The sequence below is a fragment of the Chinchilla lanigera genome, unplaced genomic scaffold (assembly GCF_000276665.1).
Source record: "Chinchilla lanigera isolate Chin_1 unplaced genomic scaffold, ChiLan1.0 scaffold00001, whole genome shotgun sequence".
NCBI classification, from domain to species: Eukaryota; Metazoa; Chordata; class Mammalia; order Rodentia; family Chinchillidae; genus Chinchilla; species Chinchilla lanigera.
In genome coordinates this window covers 23,796,166-23,822,720 of record NW_004955402.1, presented here as the reverse complement: position 1 = coordinate 23,822,720, position 26,555 = coordinate 23,796,166, and the positions used below count along the sequence as shown (strand labels likewise).

The 26,555-nt window shown below is 49.3% G+C and overlaps 1 protein-coding gene across 4 annotated transcripts in view; it reads left to right on the top strand.

The window, feature by feature from the left end:
- Celf4 (CUGBP, Elav-like family member 4) overlaps window positions 1-26,555 on the top strand; it is a 291,336-nt gene that overhangs the window by 75,775 nt on the left and 189,006 nt on the right. The gene's annotated exons all lie outside the window — the stretch shown is intronic.

The window sequence follows — 26,555 nt, the reverse complement described above, 5'->3', positions numbered from 1 at the left end:
AGCGCGGCTCTGGCGCGCGCTCCCCGCGGGGTGGCCCGGAGCGGGGGCGCAGCGGGTCGTGGGTCCGGGAGCCCCGAGACACCTCCGGGACCTCGGTGCCACCCTGCCTGCCGAGCTGGTCCTGGGACCCGGCTGTTCCTGCGGTGGGGGGCGCCGTGGGAGGGAGAGAGGGGCGCTTCCCGGCCCGAGCGCGGCGCCCGCCGAGTGAGATCACCGCGGTTTATTTAAGGAGCCAGCCCTCGTCTTTGATAAACTATCGCGCCTCGGCCCTGGTTTATAGCTTCTGTGTGGGGGAGAGGAGGATTATTTATGGCCCCCCTAACTGGGTGTGATATCAGCCATGGCTATTATCGAGGCTAGTTCATCACCATAAAATAAGAAGTGTTCCTCGGGTCAAGGGTCTGTGCGGTCTCTCCGGTGGGTTCAGAGAGACGGCGGGGCGGGGGGGAGGGAGATATACGGCCGCTGAGTATCTAAAGATAAATGGAAAGATGTGTGTTTGTGGGCATAATTTAAAGAATTTAAAGAATAAATATTCGGTGTTTAAGCTTCTACAATGGACACTGCCGAGAAGCACGTGTGTTCTCTATGTATGCGCTCCCATGCTTACACATGCATGTTTACATTCTTACCAAGCAAACGTATGTAAACACACGTTTCCCTCTGCCCCACAGCGGGAAAGGTTAACCAGGTAGACGAGAGAAAATGCAACCCTGGGCTGGGCGTGGGGGGTGGGGGGGAGCAGCCTTCCTTTGCATCAAAGATCTTTCTTTACCCTTTTCAGGGGTGGGGAGTGCTGAATCACACAACCCCCTCTTCCATTAAGACAGCCTTTGTATTGTTTTTTGGTATTTGTGGTTGAAGCGCACGGGGCTGAGTCATCTTAATAACATAGCCGCGGATGCAAATATATGGAAATGGAGCACCGCACAGATTTTGTGTGGAGCCCAGCTCTGGCAGGGTGGCCATTCCCAGTTGGTTTTTTAGTGGCGCAGCTACATGCACATATATTATAGTAATTACTTTCTGGGTACCCTCTGTAAGATGGCAGAAATATGCTCCGCATCGCCCCACGTTATGTGTGAAGCATAAAGCCATATTGTAAGATAATCAAAGGCTTCTGAGAAAGGTTTGTGCTGATTAATAAAGTGTTTATGGTACTTTGTTTTGGGGGAGATGGTGATAGATATTTTAGAGCCACCCAAATGGAATAGAAAATATCACATTGTTATGGGAGGTCCTTCATCAGCTGGAGAGAGATTGCTGGGGAGTTTCATGCTGGCTAAAAGCCGGAATCAGATGGGAAACAGAAAGAGAGAAGGTGGGAGGGGGAGGTTTAGGATTTTGAAAGAGGAGAAGCCCGGAACTGGGAGAATTTCAGTAGTGAGTATGGATTGCTGGGGATCTAACATTAACTTGTGGTTGTTTATTTTACATATAATAGAATAGCTAAATGATGGAGTGTATTAGTTCTTTAATAATTTATAGAAATACTTTGATGTTGCAGTAATTACATTAAAGGTCACATATCAAAGGTAATTTGGTTGAGCAGCTGTGATGGTTTCTCAGAAGCAATCAATATCACTGTCCGTGGTGCTGATTTCACCAAGGGGCCTGCCAGATTAAAGAAGGCTTATTACCAGGCAGAAAGGCCCAGGGGAAATCAGGAGCACATTGGAGCGACGCGCCAGCCCCCCTTCTACGATAATTAACACTGTTCCCCATAATCTGCGCTAATCCTTCATACTGGGAGATCCAATGGCATTTTTCTGAAATCACAAAGACACGTTGGGCAAGTTTGGGAGGAAGGAGAAAAAGAAACATGAATGTATGTTGGGAGAGGGGAGGGGTGAGGATGAGGCCAATAGCAGAACTGCACGCAGCCCAGAGTCCCCGTGTGCTGCCTGGAATACCAGCCTTTCTTCAAAGGCTTCTCAGGGCGATTCATGGCCTCAAAAGCCTCATCACACAAATTCTCAGGGCAAGCGCAGCCCGCAGGGGGCAGGGACAGGGAAAAAAGAATCGTAGCTCTAAGTTCCGAGGGCACATTGTCCCCGCACAAACTCACATGCAGACAAATGAAAAACAAAATGACCGAATAAAATTATGCTTTAAAGTGGAGTCATTATGATTCTGGAAAGCAAAACTGGAGTTATTATTGCTACTTGGTTCTTTCCTTTGAGATCAGAGAAAGTGTGCTGCTGGCAAATGCAAGAATAACACCAAGTGAAATGCTCTGGCCTGACCAAGTCATGCATGCTCCTGCCAGCCAAGGCCTTGCCTAGGGCTACCTACTTGGTGGTGGGGGTGGGGAGGAAGGGCAGAACCTCTTCTTGTCCGGGGTGCTCACATAGGTGCCACAGCAAGCACACTCTGTGTCTGACGAAGGAGAATGAAATTGAAAAAAGAACCTGGAAAACTGGTAACCTCAGCAATTTAGGCACTTTTCCAGACTTCAGAATCCATTAAAATCAATCCATTAAAATCAGCCTCCACTTTCTTACTGAGGAGAGAAAGAGGAGGAAAGATAGTACAGGCAACGTATTCTGTTTCCCAGCAACTTACAGAGCTAGCATCCTGTCGCCAGCAAGAAAAATCATCCCATGACTGTCATGCACATGATCATGCAAACACTACCACCACCAGCACGACCAAGACAGAACTGCAGGCATCCCTAACACAGGTCTTCATCCGGGGAGAAAAAGCAGGGAACTAATCTTTCTTTAGGGATAAGTGGACACTCAGGTGCCAGACCACGGTGGCTGTTCTCACAAATCGGAGGTCAGCTTCCCTGGGAGTCAGTCTAATTGAAGCAACTCCAGTGGCTGATGGAGTCATCCTGGACCAGCCTCACAAATGGATTATTATTTTTGACTTTGGCAAGATTTTAGTAGAATGACATTAGTAAACCATGAAGTTACATCAGGATCTTTTAGAGCACAGCCTTCTGCCAGAATCTAAGCAGGACAGTTCCACTTTTTTTAAACTCTATCTCTATTATGATCCCTCTTCCTCACAACCTCACTCTCTCCTGGCCTCCCGGCCCTCTGTAGCCCATTCCCTTCCATTCTCAATGCTTGTTCCACTATTCATAGGGTCGAGTCCACATGGGACACTTTCCCAATCCATCAGCAAGCATTTCCTGAGTGTGTACCAGGAACTGGCCTAGGAGGGTACCCTATAACACATAGAGACAAGAAAAACACATGTGCCCTCCCTCGTGGGGTTTCTCCTTGAGTTGTGCACAGAAGCCACACACACACATGCTTGCACACACATGTACATGCACACATAAATATAACCAACAATATAAGACAGCAGATGTTATAAAATGAGTAGTGTGGACAGTTACTCATTAATCACAGTTGACATTGCTAAGCACTTAAAACAGACTGGTATGATGCCAAGGACTGTACCCCTATTGCCTCCTTTTATCTTCACAATCACCCTATGAGGAAGACGTCATGGTTCTCCCCGACAGGTGAGGAGACCGAGATTTCCCCAAGGTTGCACAGTTCGTGAATAGCACTGGGTCTGCTGTGGCCACCTCTGTTAGCCCTGCCAGTTGCTTTAGGAGTTCAGAAGGGATTGAGGTGACTGTGGAGTATGGGAATTGCTAAAAGGTTTTCCTTGGGTCATGGGCATGTGGGGATAGAGAGATAGGAGCAAGACCAGCAAGTCAGATGAGGGCACTGAGAAGCAGCCCAGGGATGAGGCACACAGGGCAGGATGGGAGCCTGGAGCTGGCGAGATGCTTCGGGCAGCAGAAGCCTGCTCAGAGACCTACTTGGGCTTGAGTGTGCATGGGTAACCTCTTGACAGAAATGTCCCTTAAAATACAGCCCTGGTGCTTAATCCCAGCTCCTCCAGGCTTTGAGACTTTGCAAGAAATTGTCTTTCAGGAAGAATCCATTTGTCTCCAAAGTTGGGAACCCAAGGTCCCCAGGGGGAGGTTTCTGAGTACAGAAATCAGGCGATGTGACAAGCAGTGGCCAGCACTTCCCTCCTTTGGCAGCAGAGACGGCTCCCGGGCAGGGCTGGTGATAGGAGAGCTGGGTCCATCAGCAGGAGGCCTGGAGGCAGTGAGAGGGTGAGCTGCTGGGGAGGGAAGCTATGTCTGCTTGGTAAACATTAAAGTTCCAATTCACTAGTTAAAGATTGGCTTTTGTATCCTCACTCCAGCAACCCTAGAATACAAAGCAAACCAACACACTGCCCACCTCCTCCCCCGCTCAGCCCTTGTAGATAAGCACTGTCCCTCCATGGCCACTCCCAGCCCCGACTGCTGCCTGCAACTCCAGACTGGTCATTTCCATGGAAATTCAGCATGACCTTCTTTGAGTTTATCAGGAAAGATGTTGAAATGGAAGATTAAAAAAAAAAAAGTTCAGTTGAATTCCTAGCCCTGCTGTCTCAGGGTATCTCTTTTGTCGTTCTGATAGCCTTTCCCTTTCCTTGTTCTTAATCCCATTTCCTCTTTTTTTTCCCCCTCATTTTCTGCCACTGTTCTCTTCCTTCTATATAATTTCCTCTTTCTTCCCCCACACCTCACTCATTTTTACCCCATTTTTCTTTTATCTTTCCCGTGGTCTCTCCCTTTGGTTTGTTTGTGTTTATTTTTGTTTTGAGCCAAGGTCTTACCATGTAGTCCATGTTGGCCTTGAACTTGCTATATAGCTCCAGGTGGCCTTGAACTCCAGACCTTCTTCCTTAGCCTTCTTAGGGCTGCAATGGTAGGTGTGTGCCACCACCCCACTTGGCTCCTCGCTGTCTCTCCTTTCTCCCCTCTCTCCTCCTCCTTCCACTTCTTCTGCCCACTCCACCTGTACATTGACACTCACAGAGGACCCTGATGGGACCTCCTCCAGCCTTAGGGCCTTCCCTGATGAGGCCAGCTCCCTCCCTGACAGCCCTGCCATTGAAGAATCCATCTAATTTTATGTACAAGTGTAAAGATGAATGATAAGTAGAAAGGATGCAGGCAAGAACAAGATGAATAAATTATAAAGGGCAAATGATGACAAGACAGGGGTCCCCAGAGACAGTGATATGATAACAGAAACTAAAGATGAATTTATGATGGATGTAGTTAGCATGTACAGAGGCTGTTAATTCTTCGGGGTAGTTTTACAACTTCTAGTGATTGGCGCAATCAAAGCATTTCATTTTAGAGACGTGATGTGTCTCCCCTCATCTGTCCTGTGGGCACAGTGGTGGGTTTGTCTCTGGATAGTGAACACGACTGTTCTCGGCACCTTCAACTTCTCTCCCAGAACCATCATCTTCTGGGTCACTGCTTAGGATCATGAGGTCATAGCCGCACCCACAATTCCCTGATGCTGCTGTCCCTGCTAGGTGTTAGTGTGGGGACTAAGCTTCCCAGATCAAGACATTGCCAGGGTTAGTTCCTTGTGAATGCTATGGGGGAGAATTGTTCCATGCCTCTCTCCTAGCTCTGAACCCCACCAGGCATTGCTGGGTTGTAGATGGTGTTCTCTCTGTTTCCTCACGTTTCCTTGCCTGTGTACATAGTCTCTTTCTGCATCCAAAGTTCCCCCTTTCTGAGGACACCAGTCATGCTGGATGGAAGCCCACTCTAATGATCTCATCTTAGCCTGGTCCTCTGCCAGGACCCTATTTCCAATAAGGCCACTGGAAGTTAATATTTCAGCATCTTTTTCGGGGCACACAATCCAGCCAGCAATGTAGGGTTCCTCTATGCTTCCTCCACAGTGAAGAGGAAAAAGCACTTTAGTGCTGCTTGAGTCGTGAGAGTCCTATCAGCCCTTCCTCAGTGACACGCACCTGGCCTCATGCTTTTCTCTTTCTGTCCTCGGAAAATGAGTGCTTTATCTTTCTTCTTGCCCATCTTTCCTAAAGAGAAGAATCTGTCTGTCCTTTAACAGTGATTTTCAACTGAGCAATTTTGCACCCAGGGACATTTGACATTGCTGGAGATGCTGCTGGTACGTGGTAAGGAAAGGCCAAGAAAACTGCTAAATGTCCACAATGCACAGGATGGTCTCCCAACAATTCTGGCCCCAATGTTAATAGTGCCAAGGTAGAAAAACCTGTCTCAGGGCCGGGAGTGCCCTGGAAGTCAGGACGGTGGGGCCCTGGAACCCCGGACCCTCTTACTATTTATCACTCATGTGGGGACAAGCCCAGGGGACCAGATAGTGTGAGAAGTGGGAGATCTTGTTAAGAGGCACTTGCCTAATGGTTTGCATGCAAAGGGAGCTGTCAGCAGCAAAAGAGCAAAACCTAACTCCAGGCACAGAGGGCACCTGACTGGCCACTCACACCCTCTTGTCACAATTTGCTGGCCAGGTGTGGCCCAAAGGCTACCAGCTTCAGCACCACTACCAGCTCAGCTATCTTCTTTGACTCGTGCAGCACCCATGATCTAAGTGACAGGAGATGAGATTTTACTCACCATAGGACTGGGGCCAGAACCCCAGCCCCCAATGCTCACCACATGGGAGTCCTCTAGCCCTTCCTTTCAACAGAGCTCCCACTCCGATGGGAGCCAGGTCTGGCAGGCTTGTGTCCTGCACATTCCTGGACCCATCCTCCAGAAGGGAACACCAACCTGGAGGACAGCAAAATGTGCTTTAAATCCAGAGAGGGGACCAGCTAGACATAGGGGTCTATTCTGTGAGACCCACAGGTCTTGCCTTTCCTCCTCCACACTAGCCTGCAGCCTCAGCCCCACCACCTACTGGTTCCTTTGAAGACTCTTCACTCCTTTCCCATAGTGACACCTTGAAGTCCTCCTCCTCCTCTTCCTCCTCCCCTGGAACTTTGCTCACACTAATCCTGCCCCCTACACTGACTGCATTCTTTGACCCTGCCCTGTCCACCCCCATTTATGCCCATAGGACTGAATCTTCTATGACTGCTCAGCAGAGCCCCAGCCTAGCTCAGTAAGTCTCCTTAATGAGTCTGCCTGAGAGAACCCGTAACTACTGTGTCCACAGTCATGTAGTGGACTTGAAGGAAACAAACAAACAAGAGGGCAGTTGGATGAGTAGACCAGCCTGGCCCAGAGTAAGCCAGGTGGCACCCTGGTATAGCTTGTGTCTAGATGTCCCCTCAAAGCCTCATGCAGTCACAGGTGGGGCTTTTTCAGAGGTGGCCAGGTCCAGGGTGTGTGATGTTGCATTGATTCATGGTGCAATGCTAGGACACAGGCGCTAGGATTGATGGTGTGAGTGCTGCCTGCCTAAGTAGCCTGGATAAGATATAAGGGATAGAAAGAGCTGGTCATCCCTTGCTGCTTTGCTACCTCTGCCAGCCATGAACTATTTCTCCTCTGTGATGCCACCCTGCCTTGAAGCCAGCTGATTAAGGACTGAAGGCTCTAGGAACTGTGAGCTAAATAAACCTTCCCCTCCTTAACTTTGGGCATCAGGTATGCCCAAAAGTAACTAAAACACACCTCAGCTCAGCTCAGTCCTTCCCTGGAACACTTTGTGGACTGGGAAGGGCCATAAGCACATTGCCTCTGGAGTCCTTTCCAGCTCTGACATTCTTTAAATTTCTGAGAATAATAGAGTCACCATTACTCACACTACTTACGACAACAGGGAGAGGAGATCATGTCTACCACTCTCTGCCACTAGTGACAAGTGTAATAAAGTGAGAGTCAGACGTGTCCCTTTCCAGTGCACACCAGTCAGACTGGCTGCCTAGGCTGGGGCTAGAACCCCAGGGGTGTGCTTATCCCTGCCCTCTGCTCAGGTCAGTTTCTAACAAGACCAGCCCACTGTTTCACCATTTCCTGCAGCACTGGCCCTTGCAATGCTGCATGTTGCCGCCTGAATCATCAGCAGCACCATGTGTAGTAACCTTCCCCATGCAGAATTGAACTGAGAGAGAGGGTGTCTAGCATAGGACAAAAACTAGACCGACAGTCCCTGTTGCTGAAAGAGTTTATAATTTGGTTTGAGAGGCAAATGTGAAGACAGTTCATGACACAGACACTACCTTTAGAGTCAGGAAAGTGGTAAGGATGGGAGGTCCTGGGAGCCCCAGTAAGACAAGCTGGGGATTTTAGGGGAGCGCCGCCACCATGATAGCCTCCTGCATCCAGACTCTCACCTTCAGATGACCACAGTTATCCTGTGAGATAAACCTCTCAGGCCCCTCAGGTTCTGTTACCCACAGGGTTCAGCTAGTGGTGAACTGTCCCCTGGCCACAAACCCTCCAGACCTCCAGGCTCTTAGGAAAACACATAGCTTCTTTCAAGCTCTTCTTCATGCTGTTCCTTCTGCCTGGAGAGTTTTCACTCGTCCTCAGAGCACAAATTCCATTGGACATCACTTCCTCTGTAGGACTCTCTGCCCCTTAGGGAGATTTCCAGTCTCCAGAGGTGCCTCAGGGTTCCTCTGGTCCCACACTGCTGTACTAAAACCTAGATTTTACATCCTGGAGCCCCAGCTTCCATACTTGCCTGACCCCAGTACTGGCTCAGAGTAGGGTAGGGAGGTGATGAGTAGGAAGCACCTCTCTGCTGAGCGACTTCACTGGCCTTAGCACCTCCGAAAGGCATTATACCAGGTCTATTCCCACAGCTTCACCTCCACCTATATTCCCCCTAGGCCCCTAGAGAGCTTACAGCAGAGCGTGCCATGAAAGGTAGATTTGGGAAGTCAGGGAGGCCCCATTTGTGGCGGTGGATGGATGAGGAAATGCTGTATGAAAGGTACTTCTATCTGTGCCATCACAGCAGCACAGGTGTGAGTGTGGGCATGTGTGAGGAAGCATGTGTATCCTCAGGAGAGAAAGTCTCAGGTTGTCATGAGGGCCAGATCTCCATGAGTGCATGTGAGGCTCTTAACATGTTTCTTGACCTTTCGTCAAAAAGCGAGGCTGGGAGACAGAATGCTAGTAAGAGTTGCTGTTCAGCATGGATGTGTTTTAGGACTAGAGGAGTTTCTTCTAGAGGGCATGTGCATCGTGAGCAGAAGGCCAGACATCTGTGCTATTGAGCAGTGGGGTTCCAGAACCGTAGGCAGCTATGTACCATCAAAGACAGGCATGATGGGAGATGATGGGAAAAAAGCATTGTTCTCTTCTCCAATTCTTCGGAAAATCATGGTTGTGAAGAGAAAGGGCTAGGGCTTAAGGAGATGCTGTCTTCCTAGGGGCCCCCAAGTTTATTGTGGTTCAAGTACACACTGTGATCGAAGGCATTTGTGATGTCCTCTTGTGGCCACCAGGGGGCACCATGCAGGTGGCGTCTCATGGTTAAGTGGGTCTAAGGCAAGCGTTTGAGGGCTACCTGGTACCCAACTCCATGCTCAGCACAGAAGAGGTGAAACGATATGTAACACTGGAACCCTCCACAGGGGACACCAGCTGCTGGATGAGGTGGGTCTGTAACAAAAGTCCTATGTGTAGGCCCTTTACATGATGTGGATTGCTGTAAGTAATGCAAGAGTTATCATTAATGACAAAACAATGATGCAAGTATGAATGACATTCATGGTTCTCTGCCACAATAAAATCTGTGAGTACTAATTAATATATGAAATAACTAAAGAATACTAAACATGCAAAATGGTTCAAATATGCATCTTGGACTGTGTGTCCTTCTACATTTTGCAGGAGGGAGATAACTGTGAACTATAATACCAGGAAGGCCTCCATGAAGAAGGAGAAACAAAATTTTGTGGTGTGTGTGAGGGAGAAAGAACTGGCAAGGGAGTGTGTTAGTGGGTTTTCCATCACTATAATAAAATACCTGAGATAATTAACTTATAAAGAGAAAAGGTTTACTTTGGCTCACAATTTTGGAGGTTCCAGTTCAAGACTGACCTGTGCCACCCAGTCCACTTGCAGGATGTAGCTTCAGTGATCTCAGGACCTCCCACAGGACCCACCTCCTAAAGGCTCTGCCATCTCCAGTAATGCCACCCTGGAATCAACCCTTTACCATGCTGCCTTTGGAGGACATTCAAACCATAGCAGGTAGAAGAGGAAGACTTGAGGAGCCCGAAAAATCTGAATGTTCCTCCTGGAGGCACGGATGAGAACAAGGAGAATGTGTTTGGAGCAGAAAGAATCTTTCTCATGCTACTACCCTTCAGAGCCTCTAGCTCTTTTAAGCCTATTGTAGGTGCCAGTCACTCCATAATCTTGCAACACTGGGGGTGGCTTCAGAACCAGCAAGTCTCCAGCTTTCCTTCTCCCTGGAGAGGAGGCCCTGTTTTCCCCTGCTTACCCACCAGAATGTGTCCAGGGCTTGGGGACCTAGCTCCAAGTTCCAGGCTTCCTCCACAAACCTGTTCCAGCTGCTCTTGCCTGCACTGATCTCCCTCTCATTTGAGCATCTGCACGTGAACCCTGGCCAAAGTGTGGATATTGGACCAGCAAGTGTTAGAAATGCAGTCTTGGGCCCCACTTCAGATGATCTTAGTCATATTGCATGGACTGCACCTTCTGTGTTTGAGCAAGATCCCTAAGGGAGTCATGGGCTCAAAAATGTCTGACAGCCCCAGCCTAACTTTAGGATCTGGAGGATATTATCTTAGTTCTGTCCCTCTGGAAGCAGACTCTAGACAAGCACTTGAATACAAGTGGTGCTTGCATAAATGAGACTTGGACAGTTACCCCAAGAAACACAGTCGATAGTGGGAAAATGCCACAAGGAAGAGAAATCACTAGAGTGTATGATATCAGACAGGCCGACTGCCACTGTGAGAGCTGCTTAATTCCACCGGGGGGATTCTAGAACCAGTCTCAGACAAACTCTCTGGAGCCATGCTACCCAGGAGGCAGAGAGCTGTGGTCTTTATACACCATCTTCCTCGGGGCTATGGCCAAGGTGTGCCCATAGATCATTAATCCCCCAGTTCTTCCGGTTTGCTTCATGGGAGCATGGTGCAAAATGAGCTCCACGTCCAGCCCCGGAGCCAGAGTACAGATGCTGGCAGCTGGAAGTCAGGCCACTGTCACCGAGGTGGGAAGAGCAAGGGGTCAATAAGCAAGAAATTGATTCTTCCACCATATTCCCAAATGGGAGGGCAGATTAAGGACTCCTCCTCCCTAACCATGGTGACAGCTGCCACTTACCGAGGACACGCAATAAGCCAGATGCTGAGCACGTATTATCTCACTTTTGTATGACAGCATCTCACTTGTGCCCCAACTAGGCATTATTGGTCCTGTTGTACAAGAGAGGAAACTGAGGCAAAGGGACTTGCTTAAGGCCATACAGCCAAGAGCAGTCCAGTTCTGTAGCCCATACTCCTTCCACCGCATCCTGAGTCACCAGCCCCGTGGAAAACTGGAGCTACACAAGAACAGTCCATACACCTAACCTGTGTTTAGGCTGGAGGAGTGCTACTCTGCATGGAAAGCAGAGCTGATTCCAGCCACATCTCTGCCTAACGTCCTACTGTGTGTTCTTGGGAATCCACTTTCCCCTTCTTAAACTCAGTTTCAGTGACTATCACATCTGAGAGTAATACATTTGGCAGCAGATGGAACTTAGTATTTTTTTGCACATCACAGAGTCTGGGGTCTGGTGTTGATTCAGCAGCACAACCACGTCAGTCAGAATCTTTTCCCTCATGGTTATAAAATTGTTGCCCCAATTCAGTGTCCCACCTGCAGTCAGGCAGGGTAGGTCCAGCTGCCTCTGTCCCTTTTATCGAGTATGCAAAGGATTGCCCAGAGGCCCCTTCCCCAGTAGACATTTATGTAAGTCTCATTGGCCAGAATTAGTCACAGAGCCATCCTAGCTGGAAGAGAGGCTGGCAAAGGAATATCTTGCACTTGTCTGCTAGGGACAAAACTGTGCTTCTGCTGGTGAAAGTGAAAAGGCAATTAATAGTTCAGGTGGGAACCAGCAGACTCTGTCACCAGCCTGGTAGAGACGGACAAGAGTCACAGAGGAGCAAGCGGGGAAGAGCAGCATCCAGCCCACATAGACCTTGTGTGTCTCCAGCTTAGACCATGACCTGATGCTTTGGGAGACAAGAGAGAGAGGTTTCTGAAAGTGGTCCAGAGGTGCTTCTACGCCACACTGCCCACCCAGCACTTTATTCCAGCTGCAGACCTGGCTTCTAATTTCATGGGGCTCCTAGTGGGGAGAGGGGTTATTTCACCCCTTTAAGGACCATGTTTGAGTCATCTGCAACTTTCTTGAACATGTATCTTTCTGCACCTCTGTGTGTCACTTAAAAACTGAAGCATCAAAGGCCACTGTGCAGACAGGCCCTGTCCTCGCATCATGGGTGTTCCATGGGTGTTTCCCACTCCCATGTTTTTGGCCCACAGTTGTGCCGGTGGCCACTTGCCCTCTGCTTTCAGGGACAGTAGCAATAGTGTCAATTTTCAGGCCAGAGATATAGTTCAGCAGCACAGTGCCTGCCTGGCAAGTGCAAGGTCCTGAGTTTGATTCCCAGTACCAAAAAAAAAAGTGTCAATTTGCTTTTTCAGAGATGGAAACACAACCTGCTCAGTCCTCTTATAAGGGTTGAAGAGTGAGGCCCACAGCACAAAGCCTTCCTGAGAAATGAGACCGCCTCCTGGTTGCTTCTGCACAGCTGGAATGAGCATTGGAAGGAGGGGATAGAGATGGCTTGGGCTGCCTTGGGCTAGCAAGGGCTGGCCTATGCCGGCCTCAGCTTCTGAGGTCTTCACTCTGACCTCAGCCGGCTCCATGAAGAAGGCCCATTCAGCTGTTCCTGTTTCCTAGAGGCATGGGCTGCCCTGGGAGGCAGTGAGCCTCTGGCCACACATATGTACAAGCAGAGTCATGGTCATACATGGGAGCGATGCAGGCAACTGCTACATTGAACAAAATCAATTGTGTGGGGTGGTGAGCTGAGACTTTATGATTCCACCCCCATTTTACTTGCTTTCCCAACATGCAAGGCCCCACAGTGTCAGTCCCAGTCCTCAGCCACAGGCAAAGCCAGCAGTCCCACATTCCCAGCCTCCACCTTGGAGAAGTCCTCATGACCACTCCAGCCCTCCAGATCACTCCCTTCTCAGAAGACCCTCAGGACCCTGAAGTCACCTCTCCCACCCCAAGCCACTGGGCAGGCTCAGGCCCCGAATTCAGCCAGCCCAGCTTCCAGTCCCAGCTCCACACTCTGAGATGTGTTTGTCATCTCACTTCTCTACATTTTAGCTTCCTCATCTCAGCCTGGGGATGTCAGTTGTGCCTGCATCTGGGATCCACACAGGCATAGCTTAAAGTAACATGTGCAAAGTGCTGGGCACTGCCTGCATCTGGGAACCATGCACAGTAACGGGCTCTCTCTTGCCGCCATTGCTGCTGCCATTCTGTCTCCCCACAGGGACACGAGTCACCGTCCTCATCTCCTTTGGACCTACTCCCACCCCCTGGCTTCCCGGTTTGTAGGACAGCAGACCCTGGTGCCAAGCAGTAAGCTTCCTAGCATAGGGTGGACCACCTAAGGAGACCAACAAAGCCACTCACTAAATGCGAGCCAGTTGTGGGAGCAGCTGGAGGATTCTAGAGGCCCCTGGATCTACTGCTGCCAAGGCTGGATGAATTCAGGTTCACCTGCTTCATTCCCCCAGCAGAACTGACAGTTATATTTAGCCTAATGGTTTGGCAAACCCCACATGAGACCTTGCTCCCCACCCCTCACCTTAGTAAAGGGTGGCACCCTGGAAACTGTGTAAGAGAATCCCAAAAGATTGAAAACCCCTAGCCGGTGACCATGCCCCAGACACCCACATGGTTCAAGTGTCCTGGAAACCCTTTGAGGCTGGGAGACAGAGGGTCTGAAATGAATATGCATTAAACCTCTCCCTGAAGCCCCAACAGCTGGCATCCAACAGCTGGAACTGCTTAGAGCCTGGGAGAAGGTTTTTAATTCAATTCAGTAAGTGTTTCTTGAGCACCCACCAGGAGCACAGCCCTCTGCTAGGTGCTGCTCAGCAGGTGGAAAGAAGGAGAGGGTGAAGACCCTGTCACCCCTTGGGGCTTCTCTCCTGCAGAGGAGAAAAGGTGTACATGCCAAGCAATTAGAGGACAATGGATTGAGGCTTTGGACTGGAATTTAGAGCTTGTGGGGTTTGGGAGTGCTGTGAGGTGGTGATTATTCAGAACATCTTCTATGCGCTGCACTGCACGGGCTCAAAGTGGCTCTCTTCCTTCTCCCAGCAGAGCTGGGCACTAGGGCACTGCCCTTGGGGCATAAGCAAGACATGGCTGGGTGAGAGCAGCTGGAGATGGCATGCCAGTGAAGGGACAGTATAAGCAGAGCCAAAAGGAAAGAAGCAATATATGGTGAAAAGACTGTCGTGGATCACACTCAGAAAGGGGCTAAGAACTGGGAGTCAGGGCCAGGCGGGACCCACGTAAGGAAGGCATTCAACATGTAGCCGCAGAAACTCGGCCACTTTTCTTCGAGCACTTGGAGGCTTCCTGAGTAGGAAAGTGATCGCCTCACCACAGTGTGCACTCCACTTCCCAGTGGCCTTAGAAATGAGGGCTGGAACCATGGACAGCTCCCTCAGCTTCCCTTCCCAGGAGCAGCGACTGCAGGCAGACTTGGTGTACCTGGCACACCCCAGGGTGAGCTGGGTGTACACCTGGCAGAGGCTCCCCACCCAGTACTGAGTAAGCCCTGTTGGTGGAGGTGAGGGGAGATTGGCTCCCTCCAGGTCCCTGAAGCTGGTGAGGAAACTTGACATTGACATTGCTCTCACTGTGTGGAGGACTTTTTACCACCTGGGAGAGAAAGTCTCTGTGCAGGGCAGTCTACAGAGTGTTGGTGAGGTTCCTAAGCCACCTGACCACCACACTAGAGTCTGTTTGACATTCAGATTGGTAATAAATGCAAAGAAAGATAGTGCCTCGACCTCTCTCTCTCTGTCTCACACACACACACATAGAGCCATACAGAGCAAAGTTTTCATTGTTGTTTGTTTTTATTTTTTTGAGACAGGGTCTTGCTATGTAGTTCAGGTTGGCATGGAATTCACTATGTAGCCCAGGCTGGCCTTGAACTTATGGCAGTTCTCCTGCCTCAGCTTCCCAAGCACTGGGATTACAAGTGCAGAGCAAAGTTTGGACATGGCCTGGGATCCTATGCTTCAAGTGCCTCCCAGGTGATTTCGTTGTTCCTCCATGTCTGGAAACACCGGGTGTTCCATGTTCCTCCTACTCTCCATCCAGCGCAGTCAGAAAACACTGGTTCCTCCTTTCAGGCTAGAAGAGTTTGGTCTATGAAGCAGACTCTTGTCTGCCATTGTTTCCTTCATGAGGGCCAGGGCTCATGAAGCTCAGAAAAGTAGAGTGGGAAGGGGCCATACCATCACCCACTCTCCCCACCATATTGGACATGGCTTACAACAGTCCAGAAACCAGGCACAGACAGCTCTGCTGAGATGCTACATTTGAATCCTTGCTCCTGTGCAGTGTGGCCTTTATCACAGAGAGGCTTCATGATTGACAAATTAAGGAAAGCCATCATAATTCAGAAGAGCTGGGGAGGAGTCCCATTTCTATTAGCATCCATATTAAGGGGTGTGTTCGGTGCAGTTTTATGACTTTGGAACAGACAGTCCAACAGTGTTTCCAAGTTAATGTCCTGCCAAGCCTGCTTTAATGAACAGATACAAAGCAAGTGTAATTAGCATATTGACGGAGTGACACCGAGTACCAGTAACCCACTGCAAACACTGTTCTCTTAGGTAGGTGACATGTCTTTAAAGACAGTAGTTTGTCTACGCTATTTATGTGGTGACCAAAAATTTTTACACCATTAATTTCATAAAGGCTAACTTCTCTTGAAGTCCAAGTTACCCTCAGTTCTGACTTGATGGGTCTAAAATTTACAAAGGCTTCAACTGATTCTGTTAGTATTCAGCACCTAAGAGATGCAAGGAGCTGGCAGTGGCTAAGGGACAGGAGTCATAGACCCACCAGAACGTCTTCCTTGATAGGCATAAGCCCATCGCTAACTCTGTAACATACCCAGAGATATATTGGAGACTGTCCTGCATGGTGAGGTGGCAGAGTGGGCTAGATCCCACTGACATCCCTTGATACTCTCAGACCCATGGACCTTTGCCATTTGTTATATGCTTCAGCCCGCACCCTAGCTGGACCTTCCTTGGACACTCCTCCTTCTTCTTAGGTCACTGGGCAAGAATCTCATCTATCTGCAGTCCATCAATTGATGGAGGCAAACACACAGCCTGACCACTGTTTGAGCTCTTCCTGGCTCCTGCCCCCAGAATTTGGGAAGACAGTCTGTGCCATCTTCCTCTATTTTTATTAAATGGTTTATCTGGGAGAACTTAATATTTTCTTTTAGGATAAACTGAGCTAATGCGATGTGCTTGTTTTTAATTTGCGAGGTTAACTGATCTAATTATCTGTGGCGTTTAGTTAAATCCTTGTGCCTGGGCAGGCTGCAGGTGTGGGCTTTGAATCCTGCCAACAGGAAATCTCTTAAAACGAGCTGATCTAACACAGCGGGTCTGCTGGTATGAGGGATTTTCTAATAATGCATGAATTTATTAACAGCTAAAGATAAATAGAGGAAGTATTTACATTAAACAAATTTCACAAGGAACTATCTGCTGCTTCCCATGTCCCTGTCATGGGGAGGGTGGGGGGAAGCATCCCCCAACTCCACATCACTGTCTGTGCTGTCCAGGTTGACTAGGCAGGCATGCTGGGGGCCTCCATGGGAAGACTTGGAGATACCCCTGCCATAATTGCCTGGAGAGCTGATCTGATCTGATAGGAGTTAAAGATCTGGAGCTTTAGCTGATCCCGGACCCCCAAGAACTAGAGGAGTTGCCTAACTCCCTAAAAGCTAGCATTGTCTCGCAAAGTTAACAGGCACCTCCCACTAAAGAAGAAACATAATAGTCCTGTTGTTCTTGGGGTGGGAAGATGTTCCCGGGAATCTGAATTTGAGCAGGAGTGCTACACCTCCAGGTAGCATATCCTTGAAAACTAACAAGGACAAGAGGAGTAATCTTTCCATCCAAAGCTAGTTGAATGGTTGGTGACATCCAGCATGCTGGGCAAATGTGATGTGTGGCCTATTAGGGTAGCAAGTAGAGGGGACAGGGATGACCCAGCACACACATTTGTCAAGAGAGGTTCCTAGCTTCCCAGCTCCCTTCTTTCCCTAATCCAATAAGAACTTCCGCCAACCCCATCTAGGGCTCTAGGAAATCTGGTAAGGATCAGCCTAGGATACCAGCACTGTTCAAGGGGAGTGGAACTGTAACTCCAGAAATGCCGCATTGCTTGAAGTCCTGTTGCCCTATATTGTTTGAATTTTGGCTCAGGTCAAGCAACCAAGCCACGTTTGAAATGCTTTTGCCCATTACCTGAGGCCCAGATGCCCTGACAACCCGAGTCACTCAATACTGACCTGTTTTCAAGTAGCATGGAGCTCTCCTCTTCCACATGAACGATCCTGGATGAAATCACACTTGCAAAAAGCACATACAGAATATGCACACACATGCAAAGTATATATGCACACACAGATGCAGCTCTCTGCATGTGCACGCCTATCATTCAAAAAACACACACACAGGCACACTCACGGTAGGGTATGTGATGTGTATCTGTACACAAAGGTATGTGTACAGTGCCAATGCACGGACACATCTAAACAGACATAGGAAGGCACACTCACAAATATCCTTCACACCAACATGTGGACCTGCAGACACAGGTGTGCACACATTTTTCCTCAGGCTCAGCTGGAATTGGAAGAGAATGTGGCTCTATGGGGACAGCTGAAGATAAACTCCTGATTTCTGATTTCCAGAGCAGTTTGGACAAGGTCCTCTGAAATGCATTAAAATGCTAATCACAGCATCTGTCTGAACCCTGGCAGCTGTGTGACTTGGGGGGGAAATCGAAGCAGAATGGATTCTAAAGCCTGGAGCACCTCCTTGACTCTCCTTCCCTCTCGCCCTCCTTTGTCTCCCCCCACCCCCCTGCTCCCTCATAGGCTCCACTGACATGTCCTGGCCTTGCTGTCCCCAGCCCGGTCCCCAGTGGCCTTAGACTCTACCTGACTGGCAATCCCAAGCATACGGCTCTCTGGTGCTAACAAACAAAGCTGCCACCCTGCTAGCTCTGCCCAAAGTTCTCTGTCTCCCCACATGGCATAAATAGCCTCCCACCCTTTAGTTCCCCCGCCCTAGGCCTTTCAAGCCCTGCAGACCACAGATCCCTCCCCCCAGGTAAGAGCACAGAAAGTGCCTAAGGTACCAAGGATGGATGATTGGAGTGATCACCTAACTCCTCACAAGGATGCCCTGATGTAGACTGTCAGACACTGTAGAGCCCCTTGAGGGAGAAGGTTTCATCCAGGGAAGTTTCCTTCATTCCTTCCTTCCTTCCTTCCTTCCTTCCTTCCTTCCTTCCCTTATTTTTCTTTCTCTCTTTCTTTTCTTCTTTCTTTCTCCCTTTCCTTCTCCCTTTAAGTTTATTTTTCTTTCTTCTTTCTGTCTTTCTTTCTTTCTTCCTTTCTTTCTTTTTTCTTTCCTTCTCCCTTTCTTTCTTGCTCTCTTTCCTTCTGTCACTGTCTCTGTCTCTCTGTTCCTCTCTCTGTGTATCTCTTTCTTTCTTTCTTTCTTTCTTTTCTTCTTCTTCTTGTAATGGAAATTAAATCCTGAGCTTTCACACTGTCACATCCCCAGCTCCCTTTTTTAAAATTTATTTTGAGGTAAGATCTTGCTAAATTGCTTGGGGTGAGCTCAAACTTGCATTCTTGCCTCAGCCTCTCAGAGTGCTAAGATTACAGGTATGTGCACCATATCTGGTCAGAGCTTTCTGATGCCCCTGGATGACACTGAACATGGGCAAGGGAGTGGGATTAGATGGGAGTCCATGTCCCCGCCTTCCTGCTGGACACCCTTCTCTGACCTTGCACCAGCCACAGGTGACATCTGAGCCCTGCATCAGACCTTCACCCACCCATCTCACGACTGCTAACCCATCTCCTCTCCACAACCCCCTGCTGACACCAGGATGAGGGAGGGCACATGCTCCTGATGCCCACACTGAGGCACATACGTTCCTCCATCTGCTTCCTTGCCTGCCCTTCTTCTGTATCCCACGCCCTGTTTTGCCAGGCCAGGGCTGGGTCAGCATCTCCTTGGAGAAAGTCTCCCCCACGTGGGAAAGGCTGGTAGATGCTCCTTCCCATACTCATGAGGGTCCTGTGCCTTCCAAGTATGCCAGAGTTTAGCATGACTTCTCTGCCTGTCCCTTCCCTGAAATGTGTGCTCTGTGAGGGCAGGGGCCAGGCCTAGCCACCCTGTGGACTCAGTGTTGGCGCACAAGACTGGCCTCTTAAGTTCTCCGTAGCTGTGACTGTTGGAATATGTGGTGGGCAGGTGAGATCCTGAACCTGGGGACCAGATGTGCTTTGTGGGGGCCCCTCAGTGGACACCCTGGGGGGAGACCTGGGATGGGGTCTATTCAGTCTTGTGTCAGTGCAGGCCTCATGCCAGGCTCTCTGTGCCCACATTCCCCACCCCGTAAGACTGAAGCTCCCAGCACACCACAGTTCCATTTTTCCTCTTAAGCATCAAACTGTCATTTCACTAAACACCATCTGGAGACTCCTGGCTTCAGCCCTTCACTTCTCCCAAACTCTTATTAATGTGATGGGTGTTTATTCCTTCTCCTTCTTCTTCTTCTACCACTCTCTCCAGAGACAAGACATTCATCTTCTCTTTGGGGCACTCACTCTACTGGGGAGGGTGATCATCTCAATCTTGGCTTTAAGCAGTTGACAGTGACAAAGAGCAGCGAGAAAAAGTAGGAGTCTTAGGCAGCCTGGGGACAGAAGGTGGCAGAGACAAGCTGAGGAAGGAATTTGGTTAAACTTGGTCCATAGTGGCCTTCAATTCTGGTACTTTGATCTTTCCAGAGCTCCTGGGCCCTCTGTGGCTCCTTGGTGCTACCGAACAAATCTCACATTTCTAACCCCAGCCCCGGAGCTCCCAGCTCTCTGCTGTGAGCACACTGTGCTCCCCTCCTTCCATGCCCATTCTGAGGCTCTCCTCTGAAGGTGCCTCAACCCCGATTCTTGCTTGTCTTTGAAGGAGAAGCTCGCATCTGTCTCCTCCACACAGTCTTTCCTAAGAGCTCCACCCTCACCAACTTCCTTCCACAGTGCTCACTGCATGAAACACCTCCTTCGTTCAGTGCTAAAGCCCATGGTGAACTCTGTTCCCTGTCATGAACTTTATTTCCCTAAACAGACACGGGACCCCCCAGATGGTACCCACAGTACCCAGTCCACATCTGCACTGAAGCAAAGGAGACCAGTAGCAGGGACCCCAGTGAGACAAGCTCCAGCTCCTCACAGATGCCCCATTGCCATCAAAGGGCTCATACACAGAGCCCTCCCCCAGTGCCCACATGGACAGCCGCCCATTCCAGTCGCCAGCCACGGCCCAGGCTGGCACTCAGAGGACAGCTCACTCTCCCTGGTAGAGCATTAAGCTAATGTGTGTTGTGTCTCATTAGTGGCCTTCTGTTTGTGCCAGGCCCAGGCAATTTGATGGGTAGTTGATTGGATATTCTGTTTATTTATGGCAGGGAAAGCATTCTTTATTGAGGACTGGGCAGCACATTTCTGTCCCCATGGCACTAAGATCCTCTGGCAATCAAGTAATTATAAATCGAGACTAAATAAATAATATACAATAAGCAATAAAGACTACACGCCTCCATGTCAAGAGCTCTCCTTGGGCAGACCATGGTATGTCCCACGGCTGGGCCTGGAGACCCAGCAGAGCCCCACCCTGGAGACACCAGCCCTCCTAAGCTCAAGTCCTGTTCCACCCCAGAGAAGGCTTAGCTGCCTTCCATGGACCTCAGTCTTGAAAATGCCACCCATGTTCATGGAAAACCTTTAACTTCCTGATGCTTCTGATCCTCACACAACCTGAAGAAGGGTGGGCAGGTATCTGTATGTTCCACTGATCAGGGAAGAAACAAGGCAAGCCCTGTGGCAGTGTAGAGACCTGCTGGATGCAGTACCAGGCATGGCAGAGTCCTTAAGGACCCAGAGGGTCTAAGCAGAGTCTTTGCAGACCTGTCTGCCCAGCCCTTGCCCAGTAGAGGTTACCCCAGGAGAGTATTTGATAGCTTCACATGGGGTTTCTCTCCCAGCCTCCTGTGGGCAGTGTTGCTGGGGTAGGAAGGATGAGGTGAGAAATCTGGAAATGACACGATAGCCTCAGCCATGTGTGAACCAGTCAGGCAGACTGAAAATGGGGCTTCTCTACCCCTTAGATACAAAATGCTTCCCTGGTCCTGGTGCCGGGCGCTCAGAAATTCAAAGGCCCACTTGTCTCAGCCAGTCTGCCTGCAAAACCCACCCTCAAGACCAAAGCAGCAGGGGGAACACAACCCAGGCTTATCCCACACAGAGTCCTGAGTCACGGGACAGGCTTGGACAAAGCTCAGTGCCTCCTGCTGGAGGGCACAGTGTAATCAAAGTGTCCCTCCATGCAGCCCCTGCCAGCAGCCTAGAAAGGCCCCTGCCATTTTACTGCCTGAGCTCCCTACAGTCCAAACAGAGAGAGTGGTCTGGGCATGGATGGAAGTCCTCAAGGACCTCAAGCTGGAGGGCTGCAGGCAGTAAAATGTCCCACCACAGAAGCCAGTGTGTGGAGTTTGGCTGTAGAAATGCAGTCTGCACCTCACACAGCCTGGGCCCCTCCCCAGCCACGCCTTTCCACCTTCTTTCAACCCTTTTCTGCTTTTCCTCTTCATCCTCACAAAAACTAATTGTCTCTCTCACCAGTCTGCACCCCATGCTTTCCAGAGGTTTATGCATGAAACTAATTATGCACTGCTAATTTGGAAGCTAGCAGCTTTTCCAGTTAACGTTCATTTGATTTGGGTTGTTCTGCTGAGTGGCATTTCTGTAAATATGCCACGGGGCTAGGGGCCTATCAGGGAGGCTTACCCAAGTTATGGGTCAGGAGGAGGAACCTGAGGGTCTAGGGATGGCAGGTGTGGTGCGCTGGCTCTGTGCGGAGGAGGGGCAGGAGGGCGCCATTACCATAAACCAGGGGAGGCCTCATTAGCAGTCCCAGATAGCCCTACTGGGAGGTGGGAATCTGACAGTAAAATGTCACACTAGGTTGAGCTGAGGGGTAGGTGGTTGTAGGTTGGAAAACTGCCCACAAAGGTAAAGAAATGCTAGGTTTGTGGAGAGCCCTCAGGGGAGCTGGCACTATGGGGCAGGATGAAGCCTGGCTGGGTAGTGGCCTGGAAGAGGGGAGAGGTCTTGCCCTGGCAAACTCTCCAGAGAAAATCTAGGGCCCAAATGGAGTTTGGCACCGTGGTCCTGCAAGACTGGAGGAAGGAAGGGGACAAGCCGGGACCCCTTGGTCCAAATCTGAAAACTATTTCCTCTCCATTTCCATTTCTGACTCCTTTCCAGACCTTAGGGAGATCATTTAATCTCTCCAGGTCTCTGGATCCTCTTCTGGAAAATGGGAGGAATCATTTTGCCGAGTTCATGGGGTTGTTTCTACAGAGGCCATGAAATAAAAGACTTTAAAAGTTCTTTGTGGGTGATCGGACGTGGGCCCCAACGTATCTGCTCCTCTTGGCGCCAGCAAGGGCTCTTCTCTCCTGACTGCTGTACTCAGGGTCTGCGTCGTGGTCATGTGACCTGCTCACTCCCACAAAGCCCTGCGCACAAGTGCTCACACTTGGATTAATGCTTTGTGGTCACTATGTTGAAATTTTTAATCCCTTTTGAACTAGTGGCTCTGACATTTTCAACTTGCACCTGCAAGTTATGTCACCCAGGCTGTCAGAATCAGCGAGTCTCACGTGAACCCTGTCTCAAGAAGAAGTTCTCTAGGGACTCCTGTGGATTCTTCTGTCTCCTGGAAAAGGACCGGGTCTTCTCCACTGTGTGTGCCCCAGGGTACAGGCTCAACCAGGCTCAACAGAGAACTCAGGCATTTCAATTGGTTCTTATTCACTGCACATCTCACATTGTCTGAGATAAGTTAAATCAGGTCTGTCTATCTAGCACACTGCCCTGTTTTCTTCTACTTAATGGGCCTGGCAAACATCTCCCCACAATCCCTCTCTGCTTTCCTTGTAAACATTGGGGCTCCAGCTTCTCTCCAGTGTGGAAGTGTGGATATCATTGCTAGCTGCAACAGCACCCAGTGGGTGATGATCGACTCCAATCTCTGGTGGCCAGCAGTTGGTCCAGCCTAGTCAGTAGGAAATCTGGGGCATGTCCACAGGGGAGAGATTAGCCAAGAAGTAGAATAGGCCTACAGAACCTAAAGATGGCCTGTTGGACAGGAAGGCCTTGCTCCTGGGGGAGCAAAGGTAAGGTCTAGGAGAAGGGACCAGAGACAGTGCCACTAGGAGCCGTTAGTAGGAACCTCAGCTTGCTGTCCAAAGAGAAGCTGGACAAACTCCTCTGGGGGCCTCTAAACATCCTGAGAAATCAGCAAGTTGGCATTTCTTTTCCCTGCCTAGGGCCTCCAGGCTGTGCCAGAGCAGTCTTCCTGGAACATGGGCAGCAAAATGTATTTAAGAGCAACCCCTAGATCATCCTACCCCTGCTGGTGGTGTGCTTCAGGCAATCAACAGAACAGCTCATCACTAGCTCTATTCCACTGCCCATTTGCTGTGGCCCAACATCAACCCTTTATTGTTTCTGGGCCACATTTGCTCACAGGAACTCATGCTTCCTGGCCACCCCTGAACCATGCCTTGTATTTCTGAGTATCTTCGCCAGGAGTCAGTATACCAGGTTCTGATCCGGACCAACTCTGTGGCTTTGGGGCCATCTCTTACCTGCACTGGCCTCCATTTCCTCACCTGAAAAAGATGGATGAGGATGCCTTCCTATGCAGGCTGTCAGAGGAGTAGGTGATGATAGCCACTCAGCAAGCAGAAGCTACTGTAGTGACTCAGTGACCCTGACCATTCACTGTATGACCACATCACTCCACCCATAGCTCAGGCTCCTTGTAATGCTGCACTTCCTCTCACCTACACTAAAATCCTCCTATCCTTGGCAGCAAGTCCCAAGGCTGCCTCTTACAAGGGTGCCTAATAAGCTCCTGCTGGACAAGCAAATCTGCCTGCACATCTATAGGTAGACAGTTGCTTCTGTGCAGTGGCCCCTGTCTTACAAGCTAATTTTCTTCTCCCAGGCTCCTTGTTCCCCAGGCCCCCTGTAGACAGCCAGGTAAGAGCCATTGAATGAATGGACACACTGCATGCCTTACAGCCTTGGTCTCCACACACAGAATGTATTGTATTATATGGCATTTGTTGCTGGCTTTTCCTCACCCCATGGGATCTGAGTGTCATTTTCCAGCAAGCTTGTTCCATTCCCACAGCAAACCTTGGGAGACCCACCTCCCACTTTGAATCAACCCACAGCTGTCGCTCGATGTTGCTTGATGTCGATGCAAGTTTCTGTTAGTTTCCAAGGCTGGCGGAGAGGCAGGCCTCATGCTGAGCCATATTGACCAACCGTCTGTGGTAACCAATGCTGAGTAATGGTTCAAATGGTAACCAGCATTAGCAAATAGTTCCTGTGATAATTGCAGCCTAATTTGTGTGTGTGCACATGAATTAGCATGCATCTGTATGCCATTAGCACTCTGAATTATCTCCTGAGCAGCCGCGCTTGCCTCAGGCCCTGTGGACAAAGCCAACAGTGAGACATATCTATGGCTTGATTTCTTTTAAGAACAAAGGACAGAAAATGGGGTCTTTAGGAAGGAAAAGAATCAGTTGCTAGCTCACTTTGTGGAATTCTCCATAAGCTGAACCTCTGCCCCATCCCAAGGCACAAAGGCAGAGAAAGAGAGGGAAATCCCCAAAGTCCTCAGCTGGTCCCACAAGGGGTTTCTGGAGAAGAAAGAAGACAATCTGAAGCCCCTCTCTGAGCAGAGCTATATTCTAGCTGGACGATAGAGAGTCTCATGTTCTATTCTCAATGTGGCCCAGGGAGTTTTACTCAGTGAACTGATGTGAACTAAAAGATCGTCTCCTAACTTAAGTGTTCACATCCCAGACTTCCTGAGAATGTAAACCCTTTGCATTAAGATCTCTATATGGATCCACTTGTGTTCAGATATGGCCAGCTCTGGAGAGTGGTAACTTTAGGAAACTTCCCTAAAAACCACCATGACATCAGGTTGATCCTCTCTACCCCACTGCTATTAGCCAATACTACCAAACCATATTCAGAATTTGAACTGTGAAGTTTTTATAAGAAGGACCTGGAAACTGCTATTCTATCTTCCTCCTGATTTTCTGAAAAGTCTTTCACAAACCATGCCATTCAAACCTTGTTTTTCATGGACATGTATATTTAGAAGATTGTGTCAGACCAGGACAGTATTCCTAAATTGGTCTGGTATTAGAGATGGAATGTGTTCAAAGGTGACCAAGATTGACCAGAGTATACCATCTATGAGCAAGGAGAACATGCACAAATACTAAGATCTCGCTAGCTCCCACACGGCTAAGCACAACCCACCTAAGATCAGGAGCAACAAGACAGAGCAGCTGAAGATACTATGCATCCTGGGCTCTGAAACTAAAGTTATATAGCCCACAGTGCAGTGTGGGCTCACATGTGACATCAGCTCCTGTCCAGTCCTCATGCTTCTACTGCCAAGACATCACATCTAAGAATTCTAGAGATGACTGTGAATATGACAACACTAGGTCTCTACACGAAGAACAGCAGGTAGACAGAAAGACACAGGGTCTTATTGAAACAAAGATGTAAAGAATCCAAGTGCCTGATTGGAAGCTCAAGAGCTCTGAGTAGAGAGGATGGGAGGGCTGGTTATACTAGCTCTGGGAGAGAATTCATAGCATCTTAGCATTAGAGAGGAAACCAAGTCTAAATACAAACCAGTGTCATGGTAACACACTAAGACCAGAGGAAATGATGTGAAACCTCAACTCAGCAGCCATCCTGGAAAGAATTCAAAATCCTTAAGTGCAAGCACACACTTCAAAACTCTATGATATGGCCCCGTGACCTTGAAAATTCATCACAAAGCAGAAATTCCAGGCAAAGGAGGTTGAACAGGAAGTGTCCCAAGGTTCTGTCTTTGGGAATGAACCTGCCTGCAATATCAGACTAGCAAACAGCAGTAGGTTCTCCAACCAAGAGTAGCTTTGCAAGAAATGAAGATTCTCTCTGAGCAGAGCCAAGTTCTGCAGATAGCAACAAGCTTTGTGGATACTGATGAGCTCAGCCTACAAAGGCAGCATCTGCAAAAGACAATGGATTCTACAAACAGTAACTGGCTCTGAAACCAGTGAAGAACTTTGCAAGCAGAGTGCCTCTGCAAACAATAGGCTCCACAAACTGCTATGAGTTCTGCAAACCTTAATGAGTTCTGTAAGCAGTATCAGGCTTTGCAAACTCCAAGCAACTTTACAAGTAGCAGCAAGCTTAGCAGATAGTGATGAACTCTGCATGTGATGCCCTGTTCTGTGAACAACAGACTCTACAAACACCATGAATTCCAAAGCCAGTGA